Genomic DNA, 27,153 nt, shown 5'->3' on the forward strand with positions numbered 1-27,153 from the left:
TTTATTTATTGGCCAACTGCCTGATTGATAGCAAAATCATAACTTGCTGCATGCTAACAGGCAGAGTTCACTTGTAGGTTATTGTGAGCTGATAAAGGGTTAGATGCAGTTTTGATTTTCGCATTGGACCTTGGTACACCAGATTAATGGAATTTCAATGAGAGACTAGAGTAGCCACAGCTTTGTCAGAGAAACAGATGGAGATTCTATAGTCATGTCTACTCATTAATACTAGTTGCCTGAAAGGTATGCTGCTTCTCTATACAAAAGAGTTGATATAATTGATTTTTTAGTTGTACATTAGAAAAAAGTACCTTATTGATGACTAGAATTGTAACATAGATGGTGACAGATTTTTGTATAGCTCGTAGCATAAAAATATTGTACTTGGTAAATTTTTGTTTTCCCTCTTTGGAAATGCTTCTTATGTTTTATATTTTTTGAGAAGAACTGCATTTTGAGACCAATAGCAAAAAAAGAGAGAATGACATGCCAAATTACCTTTTTAGGAAAAAGAATAAGAATCTATATTTTATTTATAAATGATTGCATGACTGCTGTTAGAGTTTAATTTTGATATTCTATTTAGAAGAAAGTATACTTATTAGGAGTTTCATTTTATTAGTTTATGCTTGATTTTTTTCTGGAAAACAAAAAAACAAATCATAATAGTTTCTAGACTATTGTATATCACCGTTAGAAGTTTTATGCTATCATGTGGCCGGATATATTGGAGTGTCAATATAAATGGTGCATGTCAGTAATCAGATAAAGTTAGAGATAATGAGATTTACAACCTTAAAGAATATCCCTTTCTGTACACGTCAAAATGCTTAGGCACTAAGGTGGGTAGATACAGAGTAGACTTTAGACACTATATAATTACTTGGGTTTCCATTTTTCTATTCTGAAATCATTTTTCATTCATTTTTGTCATTTGTGAAAGAAAGCTTCTAACTATATAGCACTGTGGAAAGTCCCTAAGGTAAGGTTTTGAAAGGATTCAGTGAGCTAGAAGACATATATTGGCTCTGCCCGTCAATGATAGGTCGAAGGATCCCAATAGATGTTTGTTACAAATCTGATTCAGTCCTAGACCATAATCACTTTGTGGATAAAAATCTGGAACCTCTAGGGTGTGAATACAGGTAGGCTAAAATGAAGCTAAAAATATAAAACAGTCATTTATTGTCCTGGTGTCTCTCTAACTAAAAATTTCTGAATAAACTAGGTTACTGAAAGGCTGTGGGCATTGCAAGGACATAGGTTTGTATGAAGAAATTTTTTTTAGGAATGAAGCTATTTTTTAAATCTCAGGGATTAAGAAAAAGCCTGAACTGTTTTTATCATAATTTATAATATTAAAAAGATTTTTTGGTATACCTTTCTTTACAAAAATCCAATGAACAAAAATTTGGATTAATAAAGCATATAAATCATTTTTTCCAATAGATTTCTTTAGAAAGATTGTCTCCAGGATGCCTATAAATAATTAGCTCTTAGAAAGTGTCTAAAACAGGCTTAGATATAAACCTATCCATGTGCACACACATAAATTTAATGTACCAAACTTTTGAGGAAGACTTTTTGTGTGTAAAATTAGGTGTAGCACTAATCAGTTCTTACAAAAGCCATGAAATAGATGTTTTACTTTTCTCTGATATGAATAGAGTATGAAACAATGTTTAAAACTAGATAAAAAGGTTTTTTTCAATAACTTAGCATTTAGGGTAAGTATGAAACAATGTTTAAAACTAGAAAAACAATTTTTCAATAACCTAGCATTTAGGGTGGTTTTTTTTTTTTTTCCACCTACTATCATATTTTTGACACCTAAAATTACCTTTGTATTTTGTTCTGAAAAATGTAATTAGTTTTCTTGCACGTATTTTTGCATATATAACATGCATTAACATTGCACTTTCGTTTTTAAAATTTTTGGGTTATCTTAATATGCCAAATTGCTAGCTTATGTATGTTTTAGCAGTTTAATAACAATGATTCTTTTAGTCATTGTGCTATGTGTGTAGCGCAGAGATTATAGTTGAGGAAATGACAGAAAGTAGAGGACATATTTTTAATCCTCAAGTTATATATTGTGCAATTGGGGATGTAAAGTACACAGATGTAAAATATTTTTGTGATACAAAGGTATATATTAGTAAATAAAACACATAGTCATTGAGAATTATCTTTCTAAGTTTTTATGCTATTGATCAGGAAAATTCATCAGAATAAAACAGAGTAGACAGATGATACTATAACAAAGTGAGCTAGATACGAAAGATTGCAAAGGTTAAATAAAACTCAACATTATGAAAAATAATGCATCTTTAATTCAGCAAATTAGCAGTTATTTACACAGTACATGAAGAGGAGAACAAGATACTTGGACAGGGCAATTGGGGGGTGAATAAGATAAAGTTCCTATTTTTAAGAAAAATGTAATCTAGATGGCAGGAGAAGATAATCACCTAGAATAAGGTAACTAGCAATCTAAATTATATTAAGGCAGATTCCAGAAAGAATAAATACTACATACTATAATATTCAATTTATTTGGTCCATACCAAGGCAAATAGTTGGTTTCATTGATTTTTACTTCCTGATGTATTGACTGAATCAGCCATATGTTTTAGCATCCTGTCAAAAAAACCACAGCATAAACTTTATGCTTAAATTCTAAGAGATTGTGGAGGGAGGACCTTTTATTTAAGTGAGTTTTATGTGGGTCTTGAGGTTTGTTGCAGAGAATGGGAAAACAGACTGAAAAGAACTTTTGGAGTTCAAGCTCAGAAACCAGGTTTTCATTATAATTGATGATAACTTTATTGCCAAGGACAAGTTGCTTAGGCCTTTTTGGATTTTTATTTTCTAGTATATGAAATGAAGAGTTTGAACCAGGTAATTGCTTAGATGTTCCCTAGAGCACTAAATGCTTGTGTCCCCACATTTCAGAATTAGTAAATTGAATGGTGGCAGTGAGGTGATGTTATCTGCGTGGAGAAGATATGGGTGACGACCAGAGGTGGTGTTGAATAGGAAGGAGTGGAGGGGGTCTTGGAGGTCGGTGCGTGATTTATAGTAGGAGCTGAATGCCAAATTAAGGAATTTACCTTTGATTTGGTAGTCATTAAGAGATCCCTGAAGGAGTATACTGAAGTGAGGGATGCAGATTTGAGGGATATTGTCCTGGCAGTTAAATGTAGGTTAAATTAAGGCATAGAGACCATCTAGTGGAGGTAGCAAGCTAAATGCTTTGCTACATTACTTATTTTTAATCATGACAGTATCTCCTTGAGGTAGATAGTACTATCACTATTTGACAAATGAGGAAACCTAAGAATACAGAGGTTAAGTGATTTGTCCAATGACATATAGCTACATAGTGGCAGAACTGGAATTTGAATTCGTGTCTGTGAACTGTAAGGATCATGCTTTGCTCTTAAAAGAGTTACTTTTTCCCTCTTCCCCAGCTAGCATACTGCTCTGCTGCTTTTGATTAAGGGAGTGTTGTTAAGACCCTGGGTTAGAGAGGTGGATATTGTACTGAAAAGGAAGTGATTTTCTAGCCCCTTCCTACTCAAAGTATTGTCAGTAGACCAACAGTATCAGCATCATCTGGGAGCTTGTTAGAAATGCTAAATCTCTGTCTCCACCTGATATAGTTTGGATATTTATCCCCGCCCAAATCACGTTTTGAATTGTAATTCCCAGTACTGGAGGTGGAGCCTGTTGGGGGGTGTTTGGATCATGGGGGCAGATCCCTTATGGCCTGGTGCTGTCTTCGTGATAGTGAGTTCTTGTAAAATCCGGTCATGTAAAAGTGTGTGGCACCTCCCAACCTCACTCTCTGTCTCTTGTTCCTGCTTTTACCATGTGTTGTGCCTGCTCCCGCTTTGCCTTCCACCATGATTGTAAGCTTTCTGAGACTTTCTCAGAAGCCAAGCAGATGCCCAGTGCCATGCTTCCTGTACAGCCTTCAGAACCATAAGCCAATTAAACCTCTTTTTTTCTTATTATTATACTTTAAGTTCTGGGGGGTACATGTGCAGAACGTGCAGGTTTGTTACATAGGTGTACACATGCAATGGTGGTTTGCTGCACCCATCAACCTGTCATCTACATTAGGTGTTCCTTCTAATGCTATCCCTCCCCTAGCCCCCCACCCCCTGACAGCTCCTGGTGTATTATGTTCCCCTCCCGGTATCCATGTGTTCTTATTTTCAACTCCCACTTATGAGTGAGAACATGCAATGTTTGGTTTTCCGTTCTTATGTTGGTTTGCTGAGAATGATGGTTTCCAGCTTCATCCATGTCCGTGCAAAGGACGCGAACTCATCCTTTTTTATGGCTGGATAGTATTGCATGGTGTATATGTGCCACATTTTCTTTATCCAGTCTATCATTGATGAGCATTTGGGTTGACTCCAAGTCTTTGCTATTGTGAACAGTGCTGTGATAAACATACATGTGTATGTGTCGTTATAGTAGAATAATTTTTAATCCTTTGGGTATATACCCAGTAATGGGATTGCTGGGTCAAATGGTATTTCTGGTTCTAGATCCTTGAGGAATCGCCACACTGTCTTCCACAATGGTTGAACTGATTTACACTCCCACCAACAGTGTAGAAGCATTCCTATTGCTCCACATCCTCTCCAGCATCTGTTGTTTCCTGACTTTTTAATGATCACTATTCTAACTGGCGTGAGATGGTATCTCGTTGTGGTTTTGATTTTCATTTCTCTAATGACCAGTGATGATGAGCTTTTCTTCGTATGTTTGTTGGCTGCATAAATGTCTTTTTTTGAGAAGTGCCTGTTCATATCCTTCACCCACTTTTTGATGGAGTTGTTTGTTTGTTTTTTTGTAATTTAAGTTCTTTGTAGATTCTGCATATTAGCCCTTTGTCAGATGGATAGATTGCAAAAATTTTCTCCCATTCTGTAGGTTACCTGTTCACTCTGATGATGGTTTCTTTTGCTGTGCAGAAGCTCTTTAGTTTAATTAGGTTGCATTTGTCAATTTTGGCTTTTGTTGCCATTGCTTTTGGTGTTTTAGTCATGAAGTCTTTGCCTATGCCTATGTCTGAAGGGTATTGCCTAGATTTTCTTCTAGGGTTTTTATGGTTTATATCTTACATTTAAGGCTTTAATCCATCTTGAGTTAATTTTTGTATAAAGTGTAAGGAAGGGGTCCAGTTTCATGTTTCTGCATGTGGCTAGCCAGTTTTCCCAACACCATTTATTAAATAGGGAATCCTTTCCCCATTTCTTGTTTTTCTCAGGTTTGTCAAAGATCAATGGTTGTAGATGTGTGGCATTATTTCTGAGGCCTCTTTTCTGTTCCATTGGTCTATATATCTGTTTTGGTACCAGTGCCATGCTGTTTTGGTTACTGTAGCCTTGTAGTATAGTTTGAAGTCAGGTAGTATGATGCCTCCACCTTTGTTCTTTTTGCTTAGGATTGTCTTGGCTATATGGGCCCTTTTTTGGTTCCATATAAAATTTAAAGTAGTTTTTTCTAATTCTATGAAGAAAGTCAGTGGTAGCTTGATGGGGATAGCATTGAATCTATAAATTACTTTGAGTAGTATGGCCACTTTTCATGATATTGACTCTTCCTATCGATGAGCATGGAATGTTTTTCCATTTGTTTGTGTCCTGTCTTATTTCCTTGAGCAGTGGTTTGTAGTTCTTCTTGAAGAAGTCCTTCACATCTTCTGTAAGTTGTATTACTAGGTACTTTGTTCTTGTTGTAGCAATTGTGAATGGGAGTTCACTCATGATTTGGCTGTTTGTCTATTAGTGGTATATAGGAATACTTGTTATTTTTGCACATTGATTTTGTATCCTGAGACTTTGCTGAAGTTGCTTATCAGCTTAAGGAGATTTTGGGCTGAGATGATGGGGTTTTCTAAATATACAATCATGTCATCTGCAAACAGAGACAATTTGACGTCCTCTCTTCTTGTTTGAATACCCTTATTTCTTTCTCTTACCTGATTGCCCTCACTAGAACTTCCAATACTCTGTTGAGTAGGAGTGGTGAGAGAGGGCATTCTTGTCTTGTGCCAGTTTTCAAAGGGAATGCTTCCAGCTTTTTCCCATTCAGTATGATATTGGCTGTGGGTTTGTCAAAAATAGCTCTTACTATTTTGAGATGCATTCCATCAATACCTACTTTATTGAGAGTTTTTAGCAGGAAGGGCTGCTGAATTTTATTGAAGGCCTTTTCTTCATCTTTTGAGATAATCATGTGGTTTTTGTCATTGATTCTGTTTATGTGATGGATTATGTTTATTGATTTGCATATGTCGAACCAGCCTTGCATCCCAGTGACGAAGCCAACTTGATTGTAGTGGATAAACTTTTTGATGTGCTGCTGGATTTGGTTTGCCAGTGTTTCATTGAGGATTTTTACATCAATGTTCATCAGGGATATTGGCCTGAAATTTTCTTTTTTTGTTGTGTCTCTGCCAGGTTTTGGTATCAGGATGATGCTGGCCTCATAAAATGTGTTAGGGAGCAGTCCCTCTTTTTCTATTGTTTGGAATAGTTTGAGAAGGAATGGTACCAGCTCCTCTTTGTACCTCTGGTAGAATTTGGCTGTGAATCCGTCTAGTCCTGGGCCTTTTTTGGTTGGAAGGCTGTTAATTACTGCGTCAATTTCAGAACTTGTTATTGGTCTATTTAGAGATTTGACTTCTTGGTTTAGACTTGGGAGGGTGTATGTGTCCAGGAATTCATCAGTTTGTTTTAGATTTTCTAGTTTATTTGCATAGAGGTGTTTATAGTATTTTCTGATGGTAGTTTGTATTTCTGTGGGATCAGTTGTGATATCCCCATTATCATTTTGTATTGTGTCTATTTGATTCTTCTTTCTTTTCTTCTTTGTTAGTCTGGCTAGTGGTCTATCTATTTTCTTGATCTTTTCAAAAAACCAGCTCCTGAATTCACTGATTTTTTGAAGGTTTTTTTGTGTCTCTATCTCCTTCAGTTCTGCTCTGATCTTTGTTATTTCTTGTCTTCTGCTAGCTTTTGAATTTGTTTGCTCTTGCTTCTCTAGTTCTTTTAAATGTGATATTAGGTTGTTGATTTTGGTTCTTTTCTGCTTTCTCTTGTGGTCATTTACTGCTATAAATTTCCCTCTAAACACTGCTTTAGCTGTGTCCCAGAGATTCGGATACATTGTGTATTTGTTCTCATTGGTTTCAAAGAACTTATTTATTTCTGCCTTAATTTCGTTATTTACCCAGTAGTCATTCAGGAGCAGGTTGTAATGTGGTTGTGCGGTTTTGAGTTAATTTCTTAATCCTGAGTTCTAATTTGCTTGCACTGTAGTCTGAGAGACTGTTTGTTATGATTTCCATTCTTTTGCATTTGCTGAGGAGTGTTTTACTTCCAATTATGTGGTCAATTTTAGAATAAGTGCAATGTGGTACTGAGAAGAATGTATAATCTGTTGATTTGTGTTGGAGAGTTCTGTAGATGTCTATTAGGTCTGCTTAGTCCAGTGCTGAGTTCAAGTCCTGAATATCCTTGTTAATTTTCTGTCTTGTTGATCTAATATTGACAGTGAAGTGTTAAAGTCTCCCAGTGTCATTATGTGGAAGTCTAAGTCTCTTTGTAGGTCTCTAAGAACTTGCTTTATGAATCTGGGTGCTCCTGTATTGGGTGCATATGTATTTAGGATGGTTAGCTCTTCTTGTTGCATTGATGCCTTTACCATTATGTAATGCCCTTGTCTCTTTTGATCTTTGTTGGTTTAATAGCTGTTTTACTAGAGACTAGGATTGCAACCCCTGCTTTTTATTGCTTTCCATTTGCTTGGTAAATATTCCTCCATCCCTTTATTTTGACCCTTTGTGTGTCTTTGCATGTGAGATGGGTCTCCTGAATACAGCACACCAATGGGTCTTGACTCTTTATCCAATTTGCCAGTGTGTGTCTTTTTTTTTTTTTTTTTTTTTTTTTGAGACGGAGTCTTGCTCTGTCACCCAGGCTGGAGTGCAGTGGCGCTATTTCAGCTCACTGCAAGCTCCACCTCCTGGGTTCACTCCATTCTCCTGCCTCAGCCTCCCGAGTAGCTGGGACTACAGGTGCTCACCACCACTCCTGGCTAATTTTTTTTTTGTATTTTTAGCAGAGATGGGGTTTCACTTGATCTCCTGACCTTATGATCCTCCTGCCTCACAGTCTCTGTCTTTTAACTGGGGCATTTAGCTCGTTTACATTTAAGGTTAATATTGTTATGTGTGAATTTGATCCTGTCATTATGATGCTAGCTGGTTATTTTGCATGTTAGTTGATGCAGTTTCTTCATAGTGTTGATGGTCCTTAAAATTTGGTATGTTTTTGCAGTGGCTAGTACTGGTTGTTTCTTTCCATGTTTAGTGCTTCCTTCAGGAACTTTTGTAAGGCAGGCCTGGTGGTGACAAAATCTCTCAGCATTTGCTTGTCTGTAAAGGATATTATTTCTCCTTCACTTACAAAGCTTAGTTTGGCTGGATATGAAATTCTGGGTTGAAAATTCTTTAAGAATGTTGAATATTGGCCCCAACTCTCTTCTGGCTTGTAAGGTTTCTACAGAGAGATCTGCTGTTAGTCTGATGGGCTTCCCTTTGTGGGTAATCCAACCTTTCTCTCTGGCTACCCTTAACATTTTTTCCTTCATTTCAACCGTGGTAAATCTGACCATTATGTGTCTTGGGGTTGCTCTTCTCAAGGAGTATCTTTGTGGTGGTCTCTGTATTTCCTGAATTTGAATGTAGGCCTGTCTTTCTAGGCTGGGGAAGTTCTCCTGGATAATATCCTGAAGAGTGTTTTCCAACTTGGTTCCATTCTTCCTGTCACTTTCAGGTACACCAATCAAATGTAGGTTTGGTCTTTTCACATAGTTCATTATTTCTTGGAGGTGCGATGTTGGCTCACTGCAACCTCTGCCTCCCAGGTGCAAGTAATTCTCTTCCTGAGCCTCCTGAGTAACTGAGATTACAGGTACCCACCACCATGTCCAGCTAATTTTTGTATTTTTAATAGAGTGGGGGTTTCATCATCTTGGCCAGGCTGGTCTTGAGCTCCTGACCTTGTGATTCACCCTCCCGAGCCTCCCAGAGTGCTGGGATTACAGGTGTAAGCCACTGCGCCTGGCCTCTTTTCCTTTCCCTTTCCCTTTTCCTTTCTGTTTCCTTTTCTTTCTTTTCCCTTGTCTTTGCTTTCTCTTTTCTTTTCTTCTTTTTTTTTCTTTTTCTTTTTTTCTGAGGCAAGAGTCTCGCTCTGTCACCCAGGCTGGAGTGCAGTAGCACAATTTCAGCTCACTGCAACCTCCACCTTCCGGTTCAAGCAGTTCTCTGCCTTAGCCTGCTGAGTAGCTGAGATTACAGGCACGTGCCACCATGCATGGCCGATTTTTGTATTTTAGTAGAGACGTGGTTTCACCATGTTGGCCAGGCTGGTCTCGGACTCCTGACCACAGGTGATCCGCCCACCTCGGCCTCCCAAAATGCTGGGATTGCAGGCATGAACCACCACGCCCGGCCAGGTATTTCTTTATAGCAATGTTAGAACAGCCTAATACACCACCCAAGACCCCGTATCTGAATCAGCATTTTAACAAGATCCCCAGGTATACATTGAAGTTTGAAAAGCTCTGTTCTAGAGGCATTTATCATGTTGACCTTTGCAGCTGAAAAGAAGAGTGAATCAGACCAAGCAGTTGCACTTGTAGCCTGCATGTGCAGATGTGTGAAGAGTCTTTGAAATAGGCAACACTATGAAGTACGTAAAAAATATTCTTCTATGTGCTCACTTACCTCCATTTCCAGCACTCTTGTAGTCACTCAGCACCCTTAGGCTGTGACTTTTTTGGCTGTTTAGGGCGCGGTTCCTGAGCTTTGTGTCTGTAGGTAGTTGTCCCATTTTTGAACCTATTTCCAGAGTTTCTCCCCTCTCAAACCAAACTCTCAAGTATAATGGAAAGGCTCTGATAAATTACCCCTAGGGATATTTGCCTATAAATAGGGCAGTGCCTTAATCCAGGGGAGTCCAAACCCCAGTCACAGATCTTTAGATAGCACCAGGCCCGTGGTAATATGATGTGTGTAGGCATGTAACAGGTTTATCTCTTATCTCTTTTGCTGTATATATGTGGATCTGGCCTGCAGTCTTTTGATTTGGGAGAAGTTGTACTGTATAACTTCCTGTTTTCAGTTGAGCTTCCTGTTTACAAACTGAGCCAAAGTGCGAATTTGGAATTTAAAAATCAAAGAGCAAAGGTTCTTTAAGATAGTGAAAGGACCAATTTGATTTAAGAGGAAGGCATGCTATTCTGGCACAGTATCCCGAAGAGAATTTCCTTTCTCTGAGAAACATAACTTGGAGGTGATTGTGCTGGTGGTTGGGGTAGCATTTTCAAGGAAAGAAAGGATTAAACAAGTTTTAATTAATATTTATTCAGAGATAAGTCTGACACTGTGTGCCAGATTCTTCCGTGTGCATTATTTCCTTTAATCTACTCAAAACTTCCCCACGAGGAAGACATTTTCCCTTGTCTTAAATTGACAAAACTGAGTCTGAGAGAGGTTTGTTTCTTGACCAGGACATGTAACTCTCAAGTAATAAACCACCACCTCTGGTCTTTCTATGCCATATAATTTTTAAAATCAGACTAGTTTTTTTGTTTGTGTGTGTGTGTGTGTGTGTTTTTTTTTTTGTTTTTTTTGGAGAGACAGGATCTTGCCCAATTACCCTGGCTGGCATTCAGTGGTATGGTCATAGCTCACTATAACCCTGAACTCCTGGGCTCAGATCATCCCCTTGCCTCAGTCTCCTGAGCAGCTAGGGCTACAGGCATGTGCCACCACACCCAGCTAATTTAAAATTATTTTTCAGGCTGGGCATGGTGGGTCACACCTGTATCCTAGCACTTTGGGAGGCCAAGGTGGGTGGATCACCTGAGGTCAGGGGTTCAAGACCAGCCTGACCAACATGATGAAACCTCGTCTCTACTAAACATACAAAAATTGGCTGGGTGTGGTGGTACATGCCTGTAATGCCAGCTACTTGGGAGGCTAAGGCAGGAGAATCGCTTGAACCCAGGAAGTGGAGGTTGCAGTGACCTGAGATCGCATTATCACACTCCAACCTAGACAACAGAGGGAGACTCCGTCTCAGAAAAAAAAACAAAAACTTTTTTTTTTTTTTCAAAGACAGTGTTCTCATGATGTCCAGGCTCGTCTTGAACTCCTGGTCTCAAGCAGTCCTTCTACCTCGGCCTCCCAATGTGTTGCAATTACAAGTGTGTGAGCCACCACCCCCCGCCTTGTTTTTGTTTTTTCATAGTAAGAGACATGCATATGATTAAAAATAAAAACAAACAGAAAGTTGTACAATAAAAAGTAAATGCTTTCTTTTCCACCTCACCCTACCCCCTGAAACTGCTACTCTCTAGAGGCAGCCCCTCATGGTACAGGTTCTTCAGTAGTTACCATAGGAACTTTAGATATTACACTTTTAGTTCTTGTTTGGTCAACTGTAGATGATATCTGTTAACTTCCTCTACAGTGAATGATTCCTTAAACTTCCTCTCCTGCTTCTCCCTTTGTGTTTCTCTTTGTGTTTGCTTTTCAATTAAGTAATATTCTTATTTTGTAATGTGCCAACCTCAGACAGTGCCTATTGATTCCTTGTTTTAAAATATAAGGAAATTAGTACACCCAGCCTTGATTCCATTTCTCTTCCTGCTCTTCAATTTAAATTTTGTTAATTATATTACTTTTGCATTGTTAAGGTCTATAACATTTATATTTGATTCTCTAAGTTGACTGCTTTGTCTACAAGTTGGATTTTAAACAATGGGCCTTTTTCTCCATGCCATTGGTTTTCCTCAAGTATCTGGAGAGCTTGAATTAGTGATTCATGTTTGTGAGTGAGGGACCTAGTTGGATTCTGTAGGTAACTTCTGTAGGATTGCTTTACTTTTGCATGTCTGTTGTCCTGAAAGACTTTTCCTTTGAATGGGAGGTCGACTTGGGGGTTGTAAGTGAACTAGCAGCTTGCCTTGAGGCAGCTTGCCTACAGAGCATTTTGGTACGGAGGGAGGAGGCAGACTAGTACCCTCCACAATTGCCAAAATAAATAGAACATTCCTCAGGGGGAAGTTAAATGCTTTTATTTCATTACTAGTTACAGATTTTTGACCCTCTACTTTTTTGGTGCTGGGGTGGTAGGGAGTCTAGAGTTACTTGACACACTGCTCAACTTCTCTCTTGGTTGCAATGCTCATGGAGAAGGCTCCTTTGGGAACTAGTTCACTTACTTAGAGAATGAGAGAGTGGAGTTTGGGATTTAGCCCAAATATACAAGCCTTTACTGCTAGCTGCTTTTGAGGATGGACCCAAGGGTTCTGGCTGCTTTGATTACAGTTCTTTAATGAGTTCTTCATCATCCTGTGTCTTTGCTTGTAGCATCTCTGAGTCTCCTTTATGAAAACTAGCACTTACTCTCCTTGGTATTCTCCTGGGCTTAGGTGTCCTCTGTTGTATTTTCATCACTGCAGTCTCATCTGCTTTTCCAGTTGCAAGGAATTACTCAGAAATTTTGATCTACTTTCTTTACCCTTTTGTGATTACCAGTGTTATTAAAGCTTTCTTCTTTCTTTCTTTATTAGAGATGGGGTCTTACTGTGTTTCTCAGGCTGGCCTTGAACTCCTAGGCTCAAGTGATCCTCCTGCCTCAGCTAAGACTACAGGCATGCACCAGCATGCCCAGCTCAAGGCTTTATTCTTTAAAAACAAACAAAAGGAATTTCAAGGAAACTTTAGGAGGAAAGGTCGATGCTTAGTCTATGCTTCCTTTTTAATGACACCAAGAGGCTGCTGTATCCTAAAACTTTTTCGTAACTAGTCTGTTAGAATCATTGGAAGAAGTAGCTCCCTGGCCATCAGTCAAAGGTAGTCCTAATAAGTATGTCAGTCAAGCCTTAGATATAGTCACTTAGAGTGAATACTAGATTTCTAGAAGAACCAAGATGCTATAAGCAATAGAAAAGAACTGTTCCTTCCTATAAAAGGACTACAGTCTTGTTTTGGGTAAAAGGTATGCATATCTAATAGTTGGAAACCTTACCAACTTTGTTCAGTTACAGAAATGTGTGACATTGACCATAAATACTCTAAGAGGTTAAAGAAGGAAGAAGCTATTGCCAACTGGTGTCAGTGGATAGATGTTTTGTGGAAGAAGCTGGAGTTTGAACTAGAATTTAGTAAGGGTGGATAGAAATTTAATTAGTAGAGAATGGAAGGAAGAATGCTTTCTAGATAAGTTAAGGGAATGAGGGACGAGGGGACATGGAGCTGGAAATGACCATAGTTTGAAGAACTGTGGAAAGACTAACATGACTGAGAAAGGTTGGAGAATGGGAGATGAAGATTGACAAGGGTGGCATGTAGAAAGTTTGGCTCTGGCTTCAGGTATTTATTTAGAGTGACTAAGGTATGGGACGTCCAGCAAATTTCTTAACTTTTCGGAGTTTTCTCATCTGTCAAATTAAGGATAATAATAGTACCTATAACCTATGGTTATTCCTAGGATTAAGTAGGATAAGGCATATCAAAAGTTTAGAATACTTCCTGACCCATGGTAAAGACATATTAAATGAGAGTTATTTTTGTTATCCAGTCAATTTTAGGGATTAGCTTAAGTAAATTTTCCTTTTTGTGTTTGACACAACTGTTTGTGAGTGTTGTCTAACTTCCATACTATATAGCTCATATGTTTTACTGGCTAAGATGAATTTTGTAGGATTTGCAGTTGGAAATTTTAGGGATTCTAAATACACAATCATTTTTTCAATGGGGTATTCTGTGTTGAAAACTTAGTGGTTAAATTTTCTATAGCAAATATATCATGCCTTTTTCTTGAACCCTTGTACTTCTTTGTGCCTTAGCTTCCTTCTGTTGAGTAATGAGCATATAAGAATAAAGAAATTTTATACCTGGAAAAATTTTATACGTAGGCATCATGAGCCCTGGGAAGGAGTCACTGTATTTGATACATGAGCTTGGTAGCTAGTGACTAAAAATTTACAAACTTTTAAGAGCATTTGAATGAGTTTGGACTGCATTAGAAGATCACTTATGAAGCTATATATGGAAATAAGTGGGGAAAAATGGTCCCAAATTATTAGGAAACAAGGCTGCCAGTCAAAACCTCATAATTCTCATTCAAGAACTGAATGGTCTAATGCTAAAGACAATAACAAGTCCAAACAGAAAAAGTAGTACACACAACTAAAATGCAGGGCTGCAAAGTCAGTAGTAGAAAATAAATGCCCTGTTGATAAATAAGCCCAGAGAGGATTAGGGCAAAGCTGTTTTTTATTTTTACAAAAATTAAACATGGAGAAGGTACCGTTCTCCAGCTTTCATATGTGCTTATCAAAGTGTTTCTTTTTCAAAACTCAGAATTGATATCAGGGTCCTTGCTTCACACTTGAGGAAAAATTGAGTATGCTATGTGTTTAAAAATAACATAAACACTATTGAAGAAAATATCTCTGCAAGGAAGGTGTAAGAATTAGCTCAGGTAAATTATTTTCTTGAGCTCTTTATATATGAATAGCACATTGGTTTACAGAATTGAGGGTAAGACTAATGCAATTTTAAAATAAAACCTAAAATTATGGCTTGAGAAGACATGCATTTATTGAGTTAGATTATTTTGATTTTACATAGTTTACCAACAGTTTAGGAGTAGGGTCTAGGATTCTTAAAGTATTTTTTTTACTCACTTGATTGAGATATATTTAACCATAGAATATACTAATTTAAAGTATACAATTTAAGTGATTTTTAATATGGTCACAAAATTATGTAAATATAATCCCAGTCAATTTTAGAACATTTTCATCTCCACAAAAAAGAAACTCCATGCCATGAGTAGTCACTCTCAATTTTCTCCCAGCCCTTCTCCTCTGTCTCCCTCAAAGGTCTAGGCAACTGTGAATGTAATTTCTGTTTCTACAGATTTGCATAATGTGGATATTTCATATAAATGGGATCATATATCAGAACTTTGTGTGTCTGGCTTTTTTTTACTTAGCATAATGTTTTCAGGGTTCATCCAGTATATTACCAGTTCTTTATTCCCTTTTATGGCCCGATAATGCTTCCTGTGTGGAGGTGCCCCTTTTGTTCATCCATCCTCAATTGATGGACATTTGTGTTATTTACTCTTTTTGACTATTATGAATAATGCCACTATGAACATTTGTGTAAAACGTTTTATGTGAATATATTTTTTCATTTTTCTTGAGTATATACCTAGGAGTGAAATTACTGGGTCATATGGTATATTTTGGTTTCATTTTTTGAGGAATTGCCAAACTTTTTCCAAATGACTGCACCATTTTATGTTCCAGCCAGCGATATGGGGTGGTTCTGATTTGTCCTCAATTCTCTTCAACACTTACTGTCTTTTTCATTTTGGCCATTCTAGTGAATATGAAGTGGATCTTACTGCAGTTTTGATTTGCACTTCTGTAATGACTAATAATGTTAATCACCTTTTTATGTGCTTATTGGCCATTTGTATGTTTTTGGAGAATGCCCACTTCAAATTCTTTTCTTATTTTTCATTTGGGTTGGCGTTTTATTGTTTTTTGTTTGTTTGTTTTGAGCCAGAGTCTTGCTTTGTCACCCAAGCCATAGTGCAGTGTGGTATGATCAGGGCTCACTGCAGCCTCTACCTCCTGGGCTTAACAAATCCTCTCAACTCAGCTTCTCAAATAGCTGAGATTACAGGCGCATACCACTACACCCAACTAATTATAAATTAATTTAATTTTTTGTAGAGACAGGGTTTCACTTTGTTGCCCAAGCTAGTCTTGGGCTCAAGCAATCCTTTCGCCTTGGCTTCTCAAAGTGTTGAGCCTCCGAAAGTGTTGAGCACAGGCATGAGCCACTGCACCTGGCCTATTTATTGTTAAGTTCTGAGTTATTTATGTATTCTGGATACCAGTCACTTATCAAATATATGATTGGTAAATATTTTCTCAGTATCTACAGGTTTTCCTTTCACTTTCTTGATAGTATCCTTGAAGCACAAAAGTTTTACATTTTGATGAAGTTTAATTTATCTGTGTTTTCTTTTGTCACTTGTACTTTTTTTTTTTTTTTTTTTTTTGGAGACAGAGTCTTGCTCTGTCAGCCAGGCTGGAGTGTAATGGCGTGATCTCAGCTCACTGCAACCTTTGTCCCCACTGGGTTCCAGCGATTCTCATGCCTCAGCCTCCCAAGCAGCTGGGACTACAAGCGCACACCACCACACCTGGCTAATTTTTGTATTTTTAGTAGAGACGGGGTTTCACCTTGTTGGCCAGGCTGGTCTTGAACTCCTGATCTCAGGCGATCTGCCCACCTCGGCCTCCTAAAGTGCTGGGATTACAGGTGTGAGCCACTGTTCCTGGCCATCACTTGTTCTTTTGTGACATGTCTAAGATGTCTGCCTAACTGAAGATTCTTTTTTTTTTGTTTTTTGGAGTCAGAATCTTGCTCTGTCGCCCAGGCTGGAGTACAGTGGCTTGATCTCGGCTTACTGCAAGCTCTGCCTCCCGGGTTCACGCCGTTTTCCTGCCTCAGCCTCCTGAGTAGCTAGGACTACAGGTGCCCACCACCATGCCCAGCTAAGTTTTTGTATTTTTAGTAGAGACGGGATTTCACCGTGTTAGCCAGGATGGTCTCGATCTCCTGACCTCATGATACGCCCGCCTCGGCCTCCCAAAATGCTGGGATTACAGACGTGAGCCACTGCACCTGGCCGAGGATTCTTAAGGTGTTCTTAACTTGAGGCTGTTTTCTCAAAATACTGAGTTTTTTACTCTAAGGAGTTGTGAGATTAATATACTAATTAAAATAGAAACAAATCGTAGTTCACCTTTAAGATTGTTGTTGCTTAGAGCATATTTTAAAAATTGTGCAGATGGTAAAAGGTAATTTTCTTGCTGGACCTTTTTTTTTTTTTTTTTTTTTTTTTTGGAGTCTTGCTCTGTCGCCCAGGCTGGAGTGCAGCGGTGTGATCTTGGCTCACTGCAAGCTCCGCCTCGTAGGTTCACGCCATTCTCCTGCCTCAGCCTCCCGAGCAGCTGGGACTACAGGTGCCCGCCACCACGCCTGGCTAATTTTTTGTATTTTTAATAGAGATGGGGTTTCACTGTGTTAGCCAGGATGGTTTCGATCTCCTGACCTCATGATCTGCCCGCCTCAGCTTCCCAAAGTGCTGGGATTATAGGCCTGAGCCACTGCGCCCAGCCTTGCTGTACCTTTTAAGCTCAGTGAACTCTTGAATTCTGTAGCGTTTAACATCGTTGGCAAAAAGAATTCTTATTTTGTTTATATATCACTATTATTTCTAGCAACATAATACATACATTTGAAATGCAAATGAAATGTTTGTTGCATTGCAAATATAAACCTATAATCACACAACTCTAATATCAGTTTTCCTTAAGTTATTTCAGAGAACACAAAGTCTAATATATCATTTTGTTGACTTTCTGGGTTTTCTAGGGCCAGGCTTTGTCAATGTGTAGTTACAGTGGTGGGATCTGAGGGGTGCTGTGATCATGGTCTTGAAAAAATGGTTACTGTTCTTAGCTTTCCAAAAGAAAGTTAGTTTGTTTATTTGAATTGATCGCTTCTCCTTTGTTAAGATATGTATGTATGTATGTATGTATTTTTTCCCTGTGTCAGTCACATTGGGTACTGAGACACAAAGAGGCCATGTGAATTTTCTAAGCAGCACTCGCTATCACTGTGTCGCCTAAAGACTGGTCCTGATTTGTGGTCTATTTGTTACTGGTCAGCGACAACATAAGTACAAAAATTAAGAATAAGCACTTAGAAATGTTTATAACAATTTGATATTTCTGCCTTATCTAAGTACATGATCTTTTTTTCTAGTAATTTATATTTTTGTTGTTGTCATTTTTACAAAAATAGTGGGGTTTGTGATGTGTTGGGAAAAACTGGTTCTTTACCACAGATTAAACCATTGATCTAGGTTCAGAGAGATTTACTTACAGTAGTGCCAGAACTATTTTGATTGCTGGGCTTTTTACTTTGAATTCCTATATCTTTCTCTGTATCTTTCTCCATAGTCATAGTCATATTTTAATTCAAATATTTAGGTTTATTTTCACTATGGAGAAACTTTAGGCCTTTTAATCCCACATTTCTCATCAAATATACTTTCAGATTCCAACGTCATAATCAGATATTAATTATATTTTTGTATGAGACTCAAGCAATGGAGCGTGGTGAAAGTTTTTCATTTGAAATATCTAGAGAAAAGGGTAATTGAATTTGAATATCAACTAATTCTTTTCCATACCTAAAAAGCGGAAACATATAATGTCATATTTAAAGACTATGTCAGAAAAGTAATTTCATCCCAGAGGTGCTTTTGTGTTGTTTTGTATAAATGCCTCCAGAAGCTCCTCCTTGCTTTTTAATACCACCTGTGAGCTTTTCTATTTTGAACATGCCCATATCTTTCTTTAACACTAAAGGAGTTTAATAAGAAGTATATTTTAATATCAAAAATAGTAAAATTTCTTACCACGGGGAAAAGAAATACACATATATTTCTTTCACTGAATAGGACTTATTTTGGTGTTCATATCCTGGGATTTATGTATGTTATAATCCCCTAATATGCTTAAAATAGGGTTTCTTTTCTAAAAGAAAATATGTCTTATAAGAGGTGAGTAATTGATTTTTAAAATAAAAGTAAGAAAGGGTAATAGTGTTGTACATTTTAGACAGAGTGCTAGATGGAATGAAAGTTTATTTCAACAGATTTTCCTGTTAGCTATTTTAGACTTGGGAGAATAAAATGATTAATAAGGTATGTCACTGTCTTTAAAGACCTTATTTGTAGATTAGTAGAGAGAGGAGAGATATAAATATCAACTAATTCAAGGCAGATTGGTTTAATCACTATTACAAGAAATATAGAAGGAGAAAGAAGATGGTAATTATGGTAGGAATAAAGACAGACTTGATAACATTAATGACATTTGAACCAGGTCTGGGAGAATAAGATTTTTGATATATAGAACATGGAGGTAATAGTTTTTCACATTTGTGAAACAACCTGGTAAAGGCATATATTGATCAGGACTCTTTGAATGGACAGGACGGAAAAAGAAACCTAACTCAAACTGGCTTAAGCACAAAGCAGAAAGGGGAGTTTACTGGTTCACTTGTGAAGGGTATGTCACTTCTATTCATTTTTCACAAGTGAAGAGAATTGGAATCTTGCCTCTTGCCACCTAGATCCAGGTAGGTGCTCAAACTGTAGTGAGTATTCCCACTCACATACTGCTTTCCTATGTGTAGCTTCTCCTTAGAGACACTGTGCCCATAGGATGGCTGTGGCGAAGATGACCACCCACCAGCAGCTTCTTAGATATTTCTACCAGATTAGCAACCCCATTGAAATAGAGATCTCTCAATAATTGCAGCAGAAATCCTTAGCTTGGGTCATGTGCTTATTCTAAATCAATCACTGTGGCGTGTGTGTGTGTGTGTGTGTGTGTGTGTTGCACTAGTTTGCTAAGTCTGGATCATGTGCCCAAAAAAGTTTGTGGAGAGGGGTGAGGCCAGCTTCACCTGATCCCCATGGAGACTGGGGCAGGTACCATTCTCCAAAGGAAAACTGAGGTACTCTTAAAGAAATAAGCAATTCAGAGCAGGCAAAAACAGCCACTACAAGGTAGGATATGTGAAAGTATGACTAAACTTAGGTGTTGTAAAAACGTGTGTAGAGAGAATGAGAGGCTGGGATAGATAATAGTTATAGATATGTATTCAGTAATGGATATTTCAAGTTCCTTAGAGGAGAGTATAATGTTTATCAGTAGGTTAAAATAATTATTTAGCATGCTAAATTTTGAATTGATTTATAGAGAGAAGAGCTGGAGGCAAAAATAAATGTTAAAACTGTCTAGACTGGTTAATTTAAAAAATTTTTCATTTATTTGTTGTCATTAATTCTTCAAACCTTTCATAAGAGCTGATGTTCCAGTTAGTGAAAGTCCTCCTTTTTTTTTTTTTTTTTTTTTTTTTTTTTAACTGTTTGCTGTTTGGCCGTTGTATTCTTTCTCTTTTTAGCAATGTATGAGAAGAAAGGATTAACTAGATAAAACAAACCAATCACTTCTACTTGTTAGCACCTATATGAAAAGGTGCAATTGTATAGATTAGAACTAAACAAAAATTAGAAATTTTAGATTATTTGAATTTAATTTGTCTTGGATAGACATGCTTTTTGTTTATTTTTTCCTAATTTCTATTCTTTTGTAAAAAACAATTGAGGCAGTTAGGGAAGATATATGGATTATACCAAGGTTAAAGAAAAGAGGAAATCAAAGGTGGAGAAAAGAAGGATACATAGGAAAATTAAAGTAAGGCTAGTATTATCTGTATCTCAAATGCCTACCATAAGTACTCTAGCTTTTACTGGAGATTACTTACTTATTTGACCCTCTCTTGCTTGCTTTCTTTGCCAATGCAAAGAAGGAAAACTGATTAGGTGCAAGATTTATAGTGTTCTTGCTATAAAAATAAATCAAGTACTCAAGAGAAGTATAGTTCTGTAGTACTAGGATCTGGTGAAATTTCTTTGAAGGGGGCTTTAAAAAGAATGTCATATAATGTGGTAAATAAAAACCACAAGAGTATATTTAATAATGCTCTGGAGTTCTTTCTGAAAACATCTACCAACATAGGTATGTAGCATAATGCCAAAATACAGCTTAGGACAAGTCATTCTTGTGTGGGGCCAAAATAACAGTCTAGATCAGGGGTTGGCAATCTATAGCCCATGGAGCAAATTTGGCTTGTTGCAATATTTTATAGATAATTATACAGCACAGCCATACGTATTTGTTTACATATTGTGTATGGCTGTGTTCGTGCTACAACAGCAACAGTATGTAGTTGTTCCACAGACCATAGTCCCACAAAGCCTGGAATATTTCTAGTCTGACACTTTACTGAAAAAGTTTGCCCACCTTTGGTCTAGATATACAACTCACTGATGGATTGGTTTAAAATTGAGACAGTATATAAAGTGTCTAGAACAAAGGTCTCAAACTGATAGGCCAAGTTACAAATTTGGCCTATAGGTATATTTTGTTTAGCCAAATCAGTATTTGACTTTTGAAAATTTGTGCCAACCCAGAAAAATTCAGATTTATGCCTGCTCTGGGAAAATTGGATGGTCTGGCAATACTGAGCTTACATTGTGTTTGTCATCCTTTAAAAAGGATGCACCATCTTTTTCCAATTTGTATTCTTATTACTATATTACCTCCCAGCACACTATTAAGTGTGCATTATGTCTTAACAAAACCCCACACATACTGTAATTTTAAAATGCTTTATTGTTAATAAATGCCAACAATCATCTTAGCCCTCAGAGAATTATAACCTTTTTGCTGGTCGAGGGTCTTGTCTCAATGTGGATGGCGGCTGAAGGTCGGGGGGTTGTGGCAATTTCTTAAATAAAGACAACAATGAATTGATTGATTCATTGATTGATTCTTCTTTCCATGGAAGGTTTCTCTGTGGCATGTAATGTTGTTTGCTAGCATATTACCCATGGTAGAACTTCCTTAAGAATTGGAGTCAGTCCTCTCAAACCCTGCCACTGCTTTATCAACTACGTTTATGTTATATTCCAAATTAATTGTCATTTCAACAGTGTTTATAGCATCTTCATCAGGAGTAGATCCCATCGCAAGAAACTACTTTCCTTGCTCACCCTGAGAAGCAACTCCTCATCCCTTCAAGTTTTATCATGAGATTGCAACAATTCAGTCATATCTTCGGGGTCCACTTCTAATTGTAGGTGTCTTGCCATTTCCACCACATCTGCAGTAACTTCTTCAATTGATGTCCTGAACCCCTCAAAGTCATCCTTGAGGGTTGGAATTAACTTCTTCCAAACTCTTTGTACTTTTGTGTTATGAAGATGGCTTCTGTCCTTAAACCTCATGAACCAACTGTGCTAGATTCCAACTTTTCTTCTGCAACTCTCATCTCTGTCAGCCTTCATAGAATTGAAGAGAGTTAGGGCCTTGATATGGATTAGGCTTTGGCTTAAGGGAGTGTTGTATCTGGTTTAATCTTGTTGCCAGACCACTCAAAGTTTCTCCATATCAGTAATTAGGCTGTTTTGCTTTTTGCTTTTTTTTGGAGACGAAGTCTCACTCTGTCACCCAGGCTGGAGTGCAGTGGCATGATCTCAGCTCACTGCATCCCCCACGTCCCGTGTTCAAGTAATTCTCGTGCCTCAGCCTCCCGAGTAGCTAGGATTACAGGTGCCCGCCACCACACCCAGCTAATTTTTGTATTTTTAGTGGAGACCAGGTTTCACCATGTTGGACAGGCTGGTCTCAGACTCCTGACCTCAGGTAATCCACCTGCCTCGGCCTCCCAAAGTGCTGGGATTACAGGTGTGAGCCACCACGCCCGGCCAGGCTGTTTTGCTTTCTTATCATTTGTGTGTTCACTGGAGTAGCACTTTTGTTTTCCTTCAAGGACTTTTCCTTTGCATTCACAACCTGGCTGTTTGGCACAAGAGGCCTTCCTTTTGGCCTATCTCGAATTTCTACATGCCTTTCTCCCTAAGCGTTATCATTTCTACCTTTTGATTTAAAGTGAGAGATGTGGAACTCTTTCTTTCACTTGAACACTTAGAGGTCATTGTAGGGTTTTTATTATTATTTTTTTTTTGAGATGGAGTCACACTCTGTCGCCTGGGCTGGAGTGCAGTGGCGTGATCTCGGCTCACTGCAAGCCCCGCCTCCTGGGTTCACGCCATTCTCCTGCCTCAGCCTCCCAAGTAGCTGGGACTACAGGCGCCTGGCACCATGCCCGGCTAATTTTTTTTTTTTTCAGTAGAGACGGGGTTTCACTGTGTAAGCCAAGATGGTCTCAATCTCCTGACCTCGTGATCCACCCGCCTCGGCCTCCCAAAGTGCTGGGATTACAGGCGTGAGCCACCATGCCCAGCCCATTGTAGGGTTATTAATTGACTTAATTTCAATGTTGTTATGTTTGAGGGAATAAGGAAGCCCAAGGAGAGGGGGAGAGATAGGGTAAGGTTGAGTTGTGGAGCAGTCAGAGAACGTACATTTGTTATTAAAGTTTGCTGTCTTATATGAGTGCAGATCATAGTGCCCCAAAACAATTAGATGGTAACATGAAAGATCACTGATTATAGATCACTGTAACAGATATAATAATAATAATGAAAAACTGAAATATTGCAAGAATTACCAAAATGTGACACAGAGATACAAAGTGAGCATGTGCGATTGAAAGAATGGTGCCGATAGATTTGTTCAACAAGGGTTGTCACAAATCTGCAATTTGTAAAAAATGCAGTATCTGTAGAGTGCAGTAAAGCAAAGCACAGTAATATGAGGCATGTTTGTATAAATACAAATGGGTAGTTGAGAACCAAATGACGTATCTGTTATATTTACTACTTTGGCTCTTCAGTTGTCATACTTAACAGAGGTGATAGTGGATGAAGCTATCACCATAGAAATGAAGAATAAAGATTGGATTTGGCAAAGAAAATACTTACATTGATAATTGTTATTAATTATTTGATAAATGCTAATGTATCAGATTAAGCAGGCAGAGATAAGAGCTATAAGGGATGGGTCAAATGACAAATACATTTTAGTTTGTTATGGGAGGGAACTGGAAGTGTAGAAGAAAGGCAGGGCTTGATACACTTCTGGGGAACTCAGGCCTGGGAAGAACCTGACTGGAGGCCCAGTGATCAACTTGATGGGTAGGGACAAAGGAGAGTAAGTAGCCAGGGGTGCAACCAATGGTAGACTTCATGATTATGCTTAACGTGAATCTTGACACTTAAATTATTTTCTCGGGGAAGTGATATTATCTATAAAGAAAGTGGAAAAGCAGATAAGAAAGATCAAGTTTGTTGAGCTTGAAGGAGTGTTGAGAATCCAGTCAAAGATATTTAAGAGGGAGTCTGAGATATGGAATAGAGATATGGAGAATCATTGATTTATTTGCCTAAACATGTTTAATATCATGAGAAAGAGAAGACTTGCCAGAGATGATAGAATGAGATAGATGAGAAGATTTAGAATAGAGACATTTTCTCCAACTTTCCTCACAGGTAAACCAGGAGAATTGCTGCTTTTGTTTCTAAGCCTATGATTCTATTTTACAGAATTTTAGAAACCGTTAATTACTTTCATTCCTTAGTATGATTATAGTCATGGTGATACATTTTATCTCGGTAGTTTTCTTTGGCGTTCGTTAGAATGTTGATGTGATCTTAGGCTTTTTTTCCTCCCTCTTTGTTTTTATTATCTAATTATTTTTCTCCATGTAATTCAGGCATCATGTTACATTACTGTGTCTTGTCCTGGCAACTTAAATAATATTAAGCTATATTCAAGGCAGATCAGATATACTTTTAGTATCTGCATACTAAATTTTCAAGGACTTTAAAGAAGATAAACTCTGTGTTTGATCATGTCATGAGTAAATAGTACTGTTGTTGTTAAGTGCACAGATTATTGTATCCTACATACCTGGGTTTAATTCTGGTTTGACACTATGACTTTGAACAAATTTTCTGTCTAAGCCTTAGTTTCTTAATTTGTAAAAATAGGGATAATGAATAGTATTTCATGAGATTGTAGTAGGGATGGGTACATAGGACGTGCCAATGTTAGCTCTTGGTTACTGTAATGTCACAAGATGACCAAGGGATGAATAATTGACTTGATTTTAGTACATATTTTCTTTGGAATTTTTATCCATGTTTGAACACAAGTAGTTTAATTTGTGTTGGACAATATTTTATTTAATCATATCATATTGTGAGTAGCTAAAAGATGAGTCAATAACTATGATTATTTTTATGATTTAATATTCAACTTTTTACTAATAAATATGGCAGGCATTTTTATGTGGTGGTTCATAAATGTCATGACCAGTGTTTTGACCTATGTTAAATTTCCGTGATCTTTTTTATTTGGGTGAATTGTATTTAGCTTCCTGTCTGTTAGATAGTAGGAAAGTAATGCAACAATAGCATATGAGAATTTGATCAAACTGAGCCTTAACCCTGAGAAGCATTAACTAGATTATTTTGTTAGAAATATGCCAATGGATTTAAATGTAGATAATCTTGAAATTTCAAATGATTTCATTCTTTGATTGGTTGTTTACATACTTGATGACCAAAAAACCCAAGATATGTAGTTACTGTCACATTAAATTAAGAAAATAATTTATAAATAAAGCTTCATTTTAAATGTACTAGGAGGTAACTTTTGAGAAAACTTATTAGTAGATCCTGTTTTATAAATGGAAAGATTATGTTTTGTGACAATTATTAACAGTTTTAAAAATCAAGTTCTTAAATATTTGATTTTTTTAAGAGATAAGATCTCGCAATATTGCCCAGGCTGGAATAGTAGCTATTCACAGGTGCAATCATAGTGTGCTACAGCCTTGAGTTCTTGGGCTCAAGCAATATTCCTGCCTCAGCCACCCAAGTAGGTGGGACTGTAGGCCTGTGCACCAGGCTTATATTTGATTTTTAAAAAATTTTCTAAGCACTTTTATTTTAACTTTTGTGAATAATTTCAAACATACAGAAATAGAATATTATAATAAAACTTCTGTGTATCCATATCTCAGCTTGAACAGTTATCACCTTGTAGACAGTAGTGTTTTGTTTGTATTTATACTTGCTCCTTCTAGATAATTTTGAATAAAATTCCACATGTCATTCCTAAATATTCCAAGATATTGATAGTGATTATTTTTAAAACAACCTTAATACTCTTATCACACCTTAAAAATTAGCAGCAATTACCTAATATTATTAAACATACAGATATAAGGCATGTAAAGATGCTATCTTTTAGCAATTGAAGGCATTGAAAAATTAACATTTCAGAACGTGATTAGTGTTAAAGTGGTTTTTGTCTTGTGAACATTGAGAAGGGAAGAGAATATGGGAAAGTTCTTTTTTTTTTTTTTTAATTATACTTTAAGTTCTGGGATACATGTGCAGAACGTGCAGGTTTGTTACATAGGTATACATGTGCCATGTGGTTTGCTGCATCCATCAACCCGTCATCTACATTAGGTATTTCTCCTGATGTTATCTATCCCTCCCCTAGCCCCTGCCCCATGACAGGCACTGGTGTGTGATATTCCCCTCCTTGTGTCCATGTGTTCTCATTGTTCAACTCCTACTTATGAGTGAGAACGTGTGGTGTTTGGTTTTCTGTTCCTGTTAGTTTGCTGAGAGTGATGGTTTCCAGCTTCATCCATGTCCATACAAAGGACATGAACTCATCCTTTTTTATGGCGGCATAGTATTGCATGGTGTATATGTGCCACATTTTCTTTATCCAGTGTATCATTGATGGGCATTTGGGTTGGTTCCAAGTCTTTGCTATTGTGAATAGTGCTGCAGTAAACATACATGTGTGTGTGTCTTTATAGTAGAATGATTTAAAATCCTTTGGGTATATGCCCAGTAATGAGATTGCTGGGTCAAATGGTATTTCTGGTTCTAGATCCTTGAGGAATTGCCACACTGTCTTCCACAATTGTTGAACTAATTTTCATTCCCACCAACAGTGTAAAAGCATTTGTATTTCTCCATATCCTCTCCAGCATCTATTGTTTCCTGACTTTTTTTTTTTTTTTTTTTTTTTGAGATGGAGTTTCACTTTTGTTGCCCAGGCTGGAGTGCAGTGGCACGATCTCGGCTCACTGCAACCTCCATCTCCTGGGTTCAAGCGATTTTCCTGCCTCACCATCCCAAGAAGCTGGGATTATAGACATGCACCACCACGCCTGGCTAATTTTGTATTTTTAGTAGAGACGGGGTTTCTCCATGTTGGTCAGGCTGGTCTCAAACTCCCGACCTCAGGAGATCCGCCCTCCTCAGCCTCCCAAAGTGCTGGGATTACAGGTGTGAGCCACCACGCCCAGTTTGTTTCCTGACTTTTTAATGATTGCCATTCTAACTGGCATGAAATGGTATCTCATTGTGGTTTTGATTTTCA

General features: G+C 37.6%; 1 protein-coding gene across 3 annotated transcripts in view; it reads left to right on the forward strand.

Moving 5' to 3' along the window:
- Positions 1-27,153, forward strand: part of SKAP2 (src kinase associated phosphoprotein 2) — a 360,207-nt gene that overhangs the window by 176,920 nt on the left and 156,134 nt on the right. The window lies entirely within an intron of this gene.

Source organism: Mandrillus leucophaeus, unplaced genomic scaffold (assembly GCF_000951045.1).
Source record: "Mandrillus leucophaeus isolate KB7577 unplaced genomic scaffold, Mleu.le_1.0 Scaffold128, whole genome shotgun sequence".
In the NCBI taxonomy this organism is placed as follows: domain Eukaryota; kingdom Metazoa; phylum Chordata; class Mammalia; order Primates; family Cercopithecidae; genus Mandrillus; species Mandrillus leucophaeus.